The following is a 12901-nucleotide window of genomic DNA, read 5'->3' on the forward strand; positions in this document are numbered from 1 at the left end:
TGCTCACAGGAACCAGCTGTGCTGCTCAGATGTGTGCACTCACATGGAGCTGAAAAAGGAAACTGACAGTGAAACTCAGCCCAGCTGATTTCCCAGTCAGCTGCTCTGGCAAAAGCCTTCTGTTACTCTGGTCAAATCCTCTCATTTTCTCAAAAAATGAAATAAAGTGAGCTGGAATTCCTACTGTGGTCAAGTGGATTCTTGCTCAAACATTGCTAACCAAGATCTTCCAAGCATTGGCTGTTCTCCACTTAGATCTCCGGTCCATTTCTGGAAATGCTTCTACAATTAATGAATTAGTATTAATATTACCACCAAGACTGATGTTTTGGGAGGTACTTAGGCAATACAGATGCCTATTTTTCAAGGGTACTGAGTATCCCAATTCCCTTCCACAGAAGAGAGCACCTTCTCCAAGCACAGAACATCCAAACCTGCACCCCCCAGGAGGCGAGAGTGGATCTGACAGCCATTTGCTTTGTGTTCCCCAGCTTGTTCCTGCCATTGCTAGCAAGCCACAGTACCAGGCAGCATACAGGTTGTGCACCAAAGGAAGCAAGGGGGAAAAGCAGCTTTCACATGGAAAAGGTAGTTGTACACACACACACGTATCACTACAGGAGAGATAGTGCTTTACAGTTTGTGTACATTAGTTCATCTGAGCCGAACAAGAGTAGGCATTCAAAACCAAACCATGCGCAAAAAGACTCAACTAGCACTACGTTGTGTCATGGAGCTTCAGTTCTTGTTTCTCATTCCCTACACAATCCACTTCTGATGATGACTTGGCAGCAGCACACTGCTCTCCACCGCCATGCCCTGGGGACAGACAGAATGAATTACAGAACACATTCTTCCCAGCAGACCTCCAGTGCTACCAGGTCTCCCTGGTACTCTGCAGGACCTGATTGCTGTTAGCAGTTTTGACTTGAAGGCAGCACACAGTTCCTGGCACAATTAGCAACAAGGCTCACACTGCTGTCACTACAGCACAGAAATTTCCTTTCCTCTGCACGTCATTGTTCTCACCCTTACCTCCCACTAGTGCTCTCCCCGCTGAGCGGCACTCAGGTTCCGCATCTGCCAGTTGCTGACACCAAAGGACTTCTCCAATAAGGGGCATGTGGTGCACTCCATCCTGGTCACTGCGTTCCTCACAGTGGTTCTGCACATAGGAGCTCCATGCCAACTGGGCAGCATTCCTCTGAGCACAAAGCAGATGGTAAAGCCAGAGTAGCACTCTCAGCCTGCTACTGGCAGCCACCTCCCAAAGCTCAGTGTGTCACCATTGCACGGCTGTGTGGAAAGCAGAAACCAAAGATTCACTGTCGTGACAGTGTCCTTCCCACCCTAACCTCACATATGCTTGTTCTGCCTGCCTCTACTCCCTGATTTAGTTTGGAGTTGGCTCTTGGGCACCCACACATAATCATAAAATCAAACCATCAAATCATCAAAAACAAAACCAAATCAACAAAACATAAAATCCATATGTGAAAGAAATCACCAAGGATATACAAGCTCTGTTTAAGGTGCAAGTTGCCTGATGCTTATCCAAAGTTATTAGTGGAACACAAGACAGGAAGGAAAGCAGACCCTCAGCGCTCAGTTCACACAGGAAGCATTCAGTGTTTTGCTGCAGTTCAGAAAAGGAGTCAGGAGTGAAAGGTATAGCAATTTTCATGGTCAATCTCTACAGCTCCGCTACTTTACATGATGTTATTGTAAGGGGAAAAAAGCATGAAGGCTCATGCCAACAGGGCTGTGCTAAGCTGTTCCTTTAACTTCTACAAAAACAAGGCTAAAAGTGCCCAGAAATCAGAACAGTCAGATGCAGAGAGGAGATGAACCACACAGGAACTTTTGCACTACAAATTAATTTGGTTTAACATGTTCAGCCTACACAAACAGGTGGACATTGGAGCCAGGCTGCTTATTGCCCTCCAGCCTCTTCCAGCAGCACAGAAGTACAGCAGCAGATACTAAACCACCATAAATTTCCACCTGAAAAGTAACCCAGGTACTGTCTTCTAGGAACTTGTCTGTAAGGGAAGATTTCAAAACTATTTCAAAACAAACTAAGAGCCCGTATCTGAGACACAGCAGCTGTTTCACTCTCACTCCCCTTGCACAGTAAGGATTCTTCATTGCAGTTTCTCTTCTGAAGCAATTATGCCCAAATCACACAACAACATTCACAGCGTGGAAAAAGTGTCTAATGCAGAGTGGGCAGAGCAGTCATTTTGAGACTGTGATTCCCAGCCGGCTGTCCAAGCCAATAAGTCCTAGGAGAAGCCTTTCTCCTGCACCAAACACATAAGCAGTGATGTACCTGCTGAGTGCCCCCTAGAAACAGCTCTCTGTACATGCATATAAACGCAGGGGTCAAATTATCTCTTTCAAGGTGATGCAGAGATTTCATTACTTTGAAAATGATGGAATCCAGTGGAGACGAATCCTTTATTAGATGAATTGGTCAGGTGAAATGCATTGTTTTATTCATGATAAGATCGTGACTGTTTTATCAAAAGAGACTACAGGTCTCAACTCAGCACTCCCTACTTTTCTGCATAGGTTCAAATCAGGCTCCTGCACTTTGGCTTCCCAGCCTACTGGCTTTTTACACTTCCAAGCTTGGAAGACAAAGCCCCAGTCTGAGACTTGAATGTTCTGTTTGGTGACTCAGGACATCAGCCAGAGCCACACATCATGGTGTGAAGTTACAGATATTTTGGGGCTAGATGGGTCTGGTACGGTCAAATGGCACTAAGGACTCCTGCCTTGAGACTCACCTTCAGGTCTTCAGCACTTAGAAAGTATCAAGAAATGACATGAGCACAGGGTATGTGCACTCCTGCATGTCTCTGTGGCATTGCATACCCAGGGCAGCTCAGTTTGAGCAGGAATTCTGAACCCACATTTCAGTGTATCCCTTTGCCAGTCACTAGGGCCTACATGAGCCCTCTGCTTCCCCTGTGCTCCCCTTCTGCACCTTTCCTACAACTCAGAGTGGCATTTGGATGCTCACTGCTGTGCAAGTTCCAAACATCTGCCACCAAATTATTTCCCTCTTCCAGTTGGCCGAGCAGCTATTCCACACTGCTGGGCCATGGCCTTCATCCAGCGCCAAAAGGCTTAGCACCACATGCCAGCCCTGTACAGAGAACACCCAGAGCACTCTGAAAGGGCAGGGGCTGGCTCCTCTGATGAATCAAGGGCTCCTTACCCTCCCCAGCTCAGAGCCACTCGGAGCAGATAATGGATACAGTAAGCGGTCCATTAAATTGAGTCAGCCACTAAGCGACAGCGGAACGCCCCCGGCGTGAACACAGATGCGCCCGTTGTGTACGCAGCAAATTGATTAAGGTCTGTACTGTCACAAGGAGCAGTCAGTCAGCCCAGAGTGGCTGGTTGCTAATTTCTAGCCAGAAGGAAGCTTCCCAACGACACGGGGGATTATGCAAGCCTGAACCTACATACACACACTTCTCCCTCGATCCCTCTGCAGAGAGGTGGGCATGCAGATAATGCTTTTAATGGCCATTTACTGATGGAAATTACAGAAAAAACCAACAATCCAAAGTGCTTGTAACATCAACATGAAAGCAAAATGAATTCATTCTGACTGCTGCTATTACAAGGAAGAGCAAATGTATTCATAATGGTAGGACATTAAAAAGCAGCGTGTAGTTGGATCCTTTGTCTATAAAAATAATAATTAGGCAACAGGCGCACCATATACGTTTAAAAGTATCTCGTGCATTGGCAAGATGCTGCTTCACAGGCTCCAAAGAGAAATACAAGTGCATGTGCATTTTAGCACCTCAGCTGTAAAATTATTGTTGTTCTTTTGCAACAGATCTTTTCCCACCTCTGAATCTGAGCCAGGTAGGTCATCGAGACCGCTTTTCAGCTCTGAAATGTTCCCGGGGGATACGTGCTGCTGCCTGATCCAATCTGGCTTTCAGACATCTGAAAAAAGATGCTTTCTAACATTTCCCTGGAAAACATTACCTTGTCTTAGAGAGGTTAAGGATAGGAACAAGGGCCTGTAATTTAACCCACATTCTTCTCTTCATTTGTTTACCTACAGACAGGATTCAATTTGGGGGGGCGTGTGAGACACGAGTTTCATTCCCACTGTTACATCAGCTCACCAGCAAACAGTAAAACCACTTCGTGAAGGCAAAGCCCTGCTTACTAACAAGCTCAGCTGAGTACAAAACAACATGAGGGGAGTTTGTGAGCCTCCAGGTATAGACTAGTCAGCCAGAAGCTCCTACAGCAGGCATTCCAAACCTCCCCTGGAAACCTCAGATTTGGGCAAACCCAGCTTTGCACCCCCCAAACCCTTAAATCCTAGGAAAACCTGCCTTAGAAGTCACCTCTTTTGGAAAAGCACACCAGTGTTTTATGGACACCACACACCCCTTTGCCTTCACCATGGTGAGCAAGAGGTTGGCCCTCCCATGAGCCTCTCCAGGCTCATGAGAGACTCACAACCCACCATGAAGAGGCTTTTTCCTACTGCTTCATTGTTAACGCTGACAAAACCGTAACAGTTACATTTTAGCTTTCTCTATCAATTGAAAAGAAGCTAGAAACTTCTCGCTTCTTTGTCCTTGAGAAGGGAACAGCCATTTGCTGATGCTATCTTAAGCTGATGTTCCTGAAAGCATTCTGACAAGCTGCAGCATTTCTGACCTTGGCAATTTTATTTAAAAATATTAATAGCTCAGATGCCAGGAACAAGTAGGTTTGAGCTCTCCTGAACAACAGCAATCTCTGTGTACAAGCACCTTAAAATTTCTATAAAAGTCAGCTGCCTTTATGCTGCACGCTGCTTTTGGAAACAGGTGATTCAGAAAGCAACATGCTTTTCAAAATGTGACTCCATCTGCAAGTAATTTCACAAGAACTTGGTAAACTGACTTGAAAACACCTCCCTCTCCTATTTGCTACAGGGTGCTAACACACAAGTGACTCTCATTCAGCAGCTCCACTTTCATGCTTGTAAATTCACTTTGCTTCAACATCAATGTTTTTGTAGAAAAACATCACTCTGCACTCTAGCTTTGCAGTGAGCCCAGGGAGATGCTCTTGTGGATTGCTGAAAAGGCAGCCAGAAAGCAGTCTGTAAGAGAAATTCACTTACAAGCACAAGCTGCTGGATGGCTACTATTGCTTGATAATATCCAAAACTGGTTCTACAGCAAATGCATCAGAAGCAGGAGGTCTGCTTCGTGACTTTGTGTTGGCCTCCCTACCCAGTATGATAGAAAACAGGGTAGCACACTGTTCTCCCAACTCCACTTTGAGTGCCCTAGGGAGCCAGAGCAGCCTGAACCCAGCTTTTTGCTCCCCAGGGTGGGAATTCCACGCGGAGGGAGAACCTTACTGCTCTTGTTCTGCACTGGCAGGATGTGGTACTCCCTCTGGAAGAGGTCAGCTCCACTGCTCTAGCAAATGTGCAGTCAAAATGCTCTTTCCTGAGAGCAACAAAAACATGCGGTGCTAGGCTTTAAAATAAGTGGGTGCTAAGCAGCATGTTGCAGTAAAACTGGATACTGCAGTGTGAAATTGAAACAGAACAAAACAGAACCTTTCAAAAGAAACAGGGTCCATTTGGAAATCTTGCCTTATACTCAGGCTGGATGAGGAATAAGCCAAAAAGTTCCATCTTCCAAATACATGGATCTTTCACAGTGTTATCACAACCTTACTACACTGAGGATGAGTACACATTTTGCACATTTTCCCCTTGTATCCATCTCACTTTGACATTAAACCCAGCCAGTGAAGAAAATCCTTAAGCACAGAAAGAGGTATTCTTAGTAATTGCTTTCCTCTGGTTAGTTTTGTACAAGCAGACAGTAAAACACCGCTCTTACTTTGGTTTAGAGATGACAGAACGCCCAGCAATACACCAGACACCATTCCCCTACTCACTTCTCATTACTGCCGTCCAGCAGAGCGCTGACACACACTTTACTCCAAATAAGCATTGTCCATTAATGGGCCTTAGCACTGAAATCACAGGTGAAGCCACAACTAACACTCCCGGTTTTTAGCAGATGATGAAGCAGCGTTTAACAGCTTTCAAACTAAAGAAACGTGCTCAGTGTTTTTGTTTCCTCACTGAAGTGGAGTGCTATCTCTGCTGACACAGATTCTGACCTGGTTTATCTACACTGGAAATGCAATTACATTACTTACTGTTTGGCAAGAGAGTCTTTTTTGGAAATTACACATAACTATGGTACATTAGGGGGAAGAAACAGAGAGCCTCTGTAATCCAACACTGACGTTTCTGATTGGTGCAAAGTTACCCTGGCTGTGAAATCCATCCAGATTCACCAAGGAGTCCCTCATCATCCATCTCCAACATCTCAGATTAGCACTGAGACAATGAGCAGATAGGACAGCATAACTGAAATTCTAGCACTCCTACAACTGGCTAAAAGGATCCCATGAATATAGAGAGCTCATCTCATGATCTCCCTTTTCCAGAAGTATGAAAATCCTACTTGCTGCTCGACTGAGACACATGAGTATACTAAAAAGCTCAAAAATGGACACTCATCAGCTGATAACTCATCATGGCCTCTGAAAAAGGTGCTTTGGGAAAAGATGAAACAATTCTCTTCCACTGTTCAAGAAAGATAACAGTGGCACAAACAGGATGCCTGCAAGCCCTCCTCTGCTCACCTCAGGGCTCCTTTGCACTGTTGCTAACTTAAATATCTTACCATCTAAACGGATGAGCAAGCTATACAAGGAATTTCAGGCATTAAAACACTCTTTTAGAAGCATTTTTAGGGCATAGAGACAATCTTGTGCTCCATGTCTTCATGAAGCCTGTGAATGTTCTCAGGCATCTCACCCTTCCCCTGGCTCACAGCATAAATTAATAACATTTAACACACAGTATCTTCCAGCAGCAGTGACACAACTCTGCAATTCATTGCACCGCTCCCATCTCTGGGTGCACATGAATAAAACAAGATTACAACTCGGTGATACCCAGCTCATGAGCAAATTGTGCCTGAATATACTTAACTGCAGCTCATTACTGAAAAAAAAACTTTCAACCTACATAAATATTATGTCCTGTTTTTTTACTTCTATTTTGGCACATTATCTGAAAGGTAAATGAGGTATCATGAAACCAAAAGGATAAGCAAAGCCTTATTTCTTTCTTATTGTACTAAAGCAGTTAAACACACAGCTTGTATGCAGAGAGATTCTGAATCCCTTCAGTAAATCACCAAGGGGGTTTCCAGCACTGCACTCTGTTACAATAAATCAGCACCTTTCAGGTAAAACCAACAGCGGAACTCAGGACACTCCCATCTGGCCCATCTCCCTTGCTGGGGTAGAGCAGGCTCATATTTTTGGCTTTAAATTACTTCTACACTGTGTCAGATCTTGCTGTGGAAGGATTATCATTGGACACCTGTGGGACAAGACCTGTTGTCTGCACATTCAGTAAAATGGCACGGATTCCTCGCCCATAGCTGTTTGCCTGGGCAGGCCAGCAATAACTGCCAGCTGGTGATCCTGCTCAGCACAGGTCAGCACCTCTCACATGCTGAAGCGGAAGCTTCCAACATTCAGCGCCTGGGATGCTGTGAGAGGATGCTTCCAAGCAGCATGGCAGAGACAAAAGCAAAACAGATGGCAGACAGATGTGAGTAAGATCAGGAAGAGAAAAGCTGCCTGGCAATGTTTTTAGCAGTGCTGCTTTCTGGCTCACCCCAAACCACCCCACCAACAGAGAGTGGGGAAACCTGTAAGCATCTGCATTCTTTACGTGGTGTTCCAGAGAGGTCTGAATTTTCATATGTTGATCAAACTAAAACCAAGACAATGGCATCTCTTCCCATTCCTCTGCATTACTCTTCAGAGCATGACAGGCCGCACACACAGTGGCAGCACTTGTGCTCCCTGACAAGGGGTGCAGTACTACCTTCAAGGGAGCTGGAGCTGTGCTAACAACCTTTCATCTTGGTGGGCTAAATGGTCAATACCCACTTTACATGCAGGCCAGAAGAGGGCCATGCTCATGGGAGATAAGTGGCTGGGGAACTTGCTGGCCTTTGCTGCTCCAGCCAGCACAGCTTCCCTCCCAGTCCCAAGATTTCACAGCTGGTACATGGCATCTGGGCATGGGGTTATCAGCTTGCTATCACAAAATGACTTGATGTCAGGCCTCCATCTTTTTAAATGAAATCTACCCCCTGTATGCCCTTAGCAAGCAGAAGAAGGTAATTTATTTCTTTAGAACAAAGGCTGGAATATATCACCATCGCAGCTTGCTGCATTATGACCCCCACGCTAATCTTATTAAGAGAAAGGTTACTGGGCTCTTTGTTGGTGAACAGCACATTAATGAGATCTCCTTGAAATAATCCCATCTCTAATATGCAAGGAAAATTACATTTTCCAGCATAATTAGTATGTCAGTCAAAAACCTCAACTCCATCATTAATTGCTTTTCTCCAGATTCTAACAGCTTCTTGTCAAGCAGCAGAACTCCAGGAGGAGGAAGAAAGGAACCCAGGAAGTTTATCTTATTTAATAAAAGCTACAGCGGATCAGGGAGGCTGTGCCCAGTGTTGTAGAAGCTGCAGGTGTCTCTGCGGCACTGCAGATGAGCTCATGCTCAGCAAAGCTGGCAGGAGGAAGATGCTGTGGGCAGGGAGTACCCATGTTAACCTGAGTCCCACAGGGCATATGAAGTCAGTCAGATGGTGCGAGCTCCAGTGGTTGGAGTCTGAAGGACAGTGGGATGATCCTGCACCCACAGTGCTGTCACAAACTCATCTGCACTTAAGAGAGGCCCTTCAGCCTCCTTCCCTCTGCCTATCAGTCTCTCTCAGCTTCTCAGCCTGATGTCCAGCACCCAGGCTCCCAGAGGTGCTCTACAGACCACGGCCAGTAATTTAAGAAGCTTGCCCAAGCCCAGAGTGCCTCAAGAACAAAGAAAGAGCCCAATTCTCAAAAAGGATCAACATTCACCACTACCTGAAATGTGAAGCTTATTTAAACAGCTGAATGTACAGTTTTCTTAAAAGGCAGATACAGTAGAAGAAATTCTGCATGACCAGAGACCCACGAGGGGTCTGCAGCAGGACAGGAGAATAGGAACAAAGCTGGATACAGGCTGCAGGAATGGTTTTTTCTACTGGTTATCTGAAACCACAAAGTCCCACTTAGAGCCCTCCAGCTCTCTGTACCCTGACTACTAAACCACTGGATGAGAAACCAAATTCCCCAAAACCAAGGGAAATCCTAGAGGATGGCCTGCAGAAGCTTCGAATCAGCCCCGCTTTTTATGAAGGCATTTGAACAGGCCTTATTCTGTCCATCTGAATCATTAACCACTTACTGAAAGATAAATCCATATGGTGCTTTATTTAGGGTTTTTTGGCCTATTCCCTCCAGCTTTTAAATATTGTACTATACCAGAGAGGAAAAAGAAAACCTCAATATTTCAGAGTAATTCAGGTAATTTTAAGTAGTGAAGAAAAAAATGAATGCATTTAAGACCTCATTTAGGCCTTCACTTCCTGCACTACAGAGCAGTATTTCAAAATAGATGCCACAGTGTAAGCAGCCAGATAAACGTAAGTGATTTTATCTGTTTTCTTTCCTTTTTTTTTTCCTCCTTTTTGCTCAGCACGTAGTCCACCATCTGGGCCACATCATAAAACAAATATGAAATTTTATTATAAACCATATGATACCAGCAAGAGTAGAGAAAGCTGAAAACAGCATGAATGTTTAATACTGGGCACTAAAGTGAAACACTCTCCAATTCTCTATTATTTATCATCTCAGGTCTCTGTAGAAGCCAAGATGATGTTCCTCAGTCTGCCAATGTTGACAATGGCTTCAGTGATGATGTGTTAACAGGAACAGCCTCACAACCAAACTCACATGAATCAGAAATGTCTACTAATGATTTAAATGGGTCAGTCCCTCATTAAAGATTTTTGTCCCATCCATACTGACAGGCCACCCAGTGAAAGAGTCCTTGTAAAACCCTGTTAATTACATGCAAAGTGGGTCAAGCTACATTTGAGGACTAAAAATGATGTGGTCATAAATCGCCTGGACATTTGAAGAATCAGTAGCATCTATGGCAAAAATGAAACTAACAACAAAATCATGACCCTCCCCAAGAACTTTCATTTTACGCAGGTTCTAATTTCCCTGGTGATGTATTGACTATTTTTGGATGAAATACCTGATCACTGATGGCTAAAACTCTGCTCAGCTGTTAAAATGAAAACATATCAAACAGAAAGATAAGTCAGAGCAAAGCACTTCAGTCAGCTAACTGGCTGCTCAGAGAGAAAGGCGCACCACATCCTGGCTGCCCAGTCAAATGCTTCCTTTATATCAGGCCAAGAAAGTAGCCCACCAGTTCCTGCTGTTTTCCTTTCACAAGTGAAAAGATGATAATACCAGCAGCACTACTAGGTACTTGTAGCAGCTTTTAAAGGGATCATCAGAAGTTTGATCCCAGTACTGTGTTCAATGACCAAGAAGGATATTGTTTCAGAGCACCAAGCTACTCTTGTTAATAAACCATCCCCAGATCTCACAAATTATTATCAGATGCTTTCTAGCACAAGTCAAGATCCTAGAAAAAAAATACTGTAAATACCTAAAAACTGAGGTTTGCCATGCAATTTTTATTCTTGCACCCAGTCTCTTTCATGACCAACTGTTCTAGAATTGCTACTGATGGAATCACAGAGCCTTTCTAAAGATGCCCTATCATAGAATGGCTTGGGATATAAAGGACCTCAAAGATCATCTAAGTTCCACCCTTCTGCCATGGGCAGGGCTGCCCCCCACCAAATCAGGCTACCCAGGGCCCCATCCCAACTGGTCTGATTCCTCCAGGGATGGGGCATCCACAGCTCCTCTGGACAACTACACGAAGGCCTTACTGCCCTCTGAATAATGTCCACAAGGCACATCAGAATGCCTTCCCTGTACACACAAGCCCATTCAGTGCAGCCACAAAGAGCCTTCTTAACAGCTGCCCTACAGCACCCTGCCTGCTTTGGTTCTCCAGTACCACCTACTGAATGCCCCTGCTCTGTACAGTCTCTTATGATTAGAACACCACCATGACCACAGTGGAGGCCCTCAGTTTTGGAGAAGCACAACTCATAAGCTGTGGCTTCAGAAAAACCTGCTCTGCTCACAAGCAGAACTGAGCAACTGAGATAAGAACATACAGGAGTGAGGAAAAGACTATCAGCCTGAGAAATTAGCCAACAACAAAAAAAAAAAAAAAAAGAAAAAGAAAAAAAAATGAAACCAGAAGTACCACCTTAATGCTTCACTCAGTATCAACTATCTCTAATGAAAATGCTAATGTTAATATGAAAAGAGAAACCAGAACCTCCTGTTAAGTACTTCTAGGGAAATCAAGAATTACTTTGTTTCATTTTAAAATTACACTATTTCTCACCTCAGTCTGAAAGGAAACAGCCCAGTATGAGAAAGATGATCAGCTCCCAGAGAATGGCAGAAGGATTATTAAAGCTAAACTATCCCCCTGTGAGACTTCCTGGCATAGAAAATGCTGAAGTTCTCTATTCTAGCAAACTGTGAACTGCTGAGATGTTATCACTTGAGTTTCCAATTATTTTGTGCTTTTTTTTTTTTTCTTCTTTAAATACAATGTATTACTAAAATAAAGTATGGCTTATATTGGGGACAGCAAAAGTGACATGAGCATTACATGAAGCCTGTAAGCTGTAATATTGCTTCTTGATATATAGGAGATAAAGTGAATACTTTACTTGCCTGCCGAATCAAGCAAACCACTTGCTTTTTCATCACCCCAAGAAGTCTGGGTGTTGGGACAGATAAGCTTTTCTACAATATTTCCCAGAGTTTAATGTTTTCTCTTCAGATGAAGCAGCCATGCTGAACAAGAAGAAAACTAGGGAAAACCAGAAAGAAAAGAGAAAAAGCTTTCTTTGGAACAGGAAGCTTCCTGTTTAAACATCCATTCTGAAAGCCTATTATTTGCAAAAGCCCCTTAAAAATGATTAAGCGCTAGTTAAATTTCCATTTCCAGCCACATCAATATGTTCCCACTCAAGCCATTTCTAATCAGACTGAGACAGAAGAAGGGCAGATGGAAAGACAATGGACAACTACTCCCCAGTGGCTGAGCTAAGCTATTAGCTCAGCATTGGTCTGTATAAGGTGAACAGATTGTTCTAGTTGGTAATTTATTCTTCTGCTGGAATCCTGTTAACATCTTTTTACTGTGATGGAGACAGCTTTAGCTCATTCCCCAAAGGCAGTTTGGCACTGAATGGGTGCCCAAAGTCACTTTCAGAAGATATTTTAACAACAGAGATCCTCCTTGATACATAACATTGAAGGGTCTTCGAACATGGGGCTGTAAAAGCATTCCATGACTCTAAAACAAGCAGAAAAATCAACATTAGGGCCCTGTATCCCTAAAACTCATATGGCTCCATGCAGGTTCCATACAGCACGTGCTCCATCAGGGTGTTGAAGGTTTGCTTCATTCTGGTGTAATTTAGGCCAACCTCTTCAGCTTTCATACAGGCAGTGCCTGATGTTTAGAGTAACTACTATTGGAACTTGGAAAAGAAGCAATGTGGAAAGAAACTGTAGTTTCCAGGCAGAGTGTAGTATTTTAGCATTACCAACACAGAAATGGTTGAAGAAAACAGCTCTATGAGATAAGCCATTTGTAACATTGCTAAGAGGATTGAAGATAAATGGCAAAAGTACAGTTGTTCTGAGTTAGCCATTAAGGGACAGAAATTGCCTTTTGCCTTTCCAGAGGAGCTTTCATCATGCTACAAAACATCAGAAAAACTCAAAGTCCACG

The sequence above is a fragment of the Coturnix japonica genome, chromosome 5, assembly GCF_054131305.1.
Source record: "Coturnix japonica strain WE chromosome 5, WE-NBRP24, whole genome shotgun sequence".
NCBI lineage: Eukaryota > Metazoa > Chordata > Aves > Galliformes > Phasianidae > Coturnix > Coturnix japonica.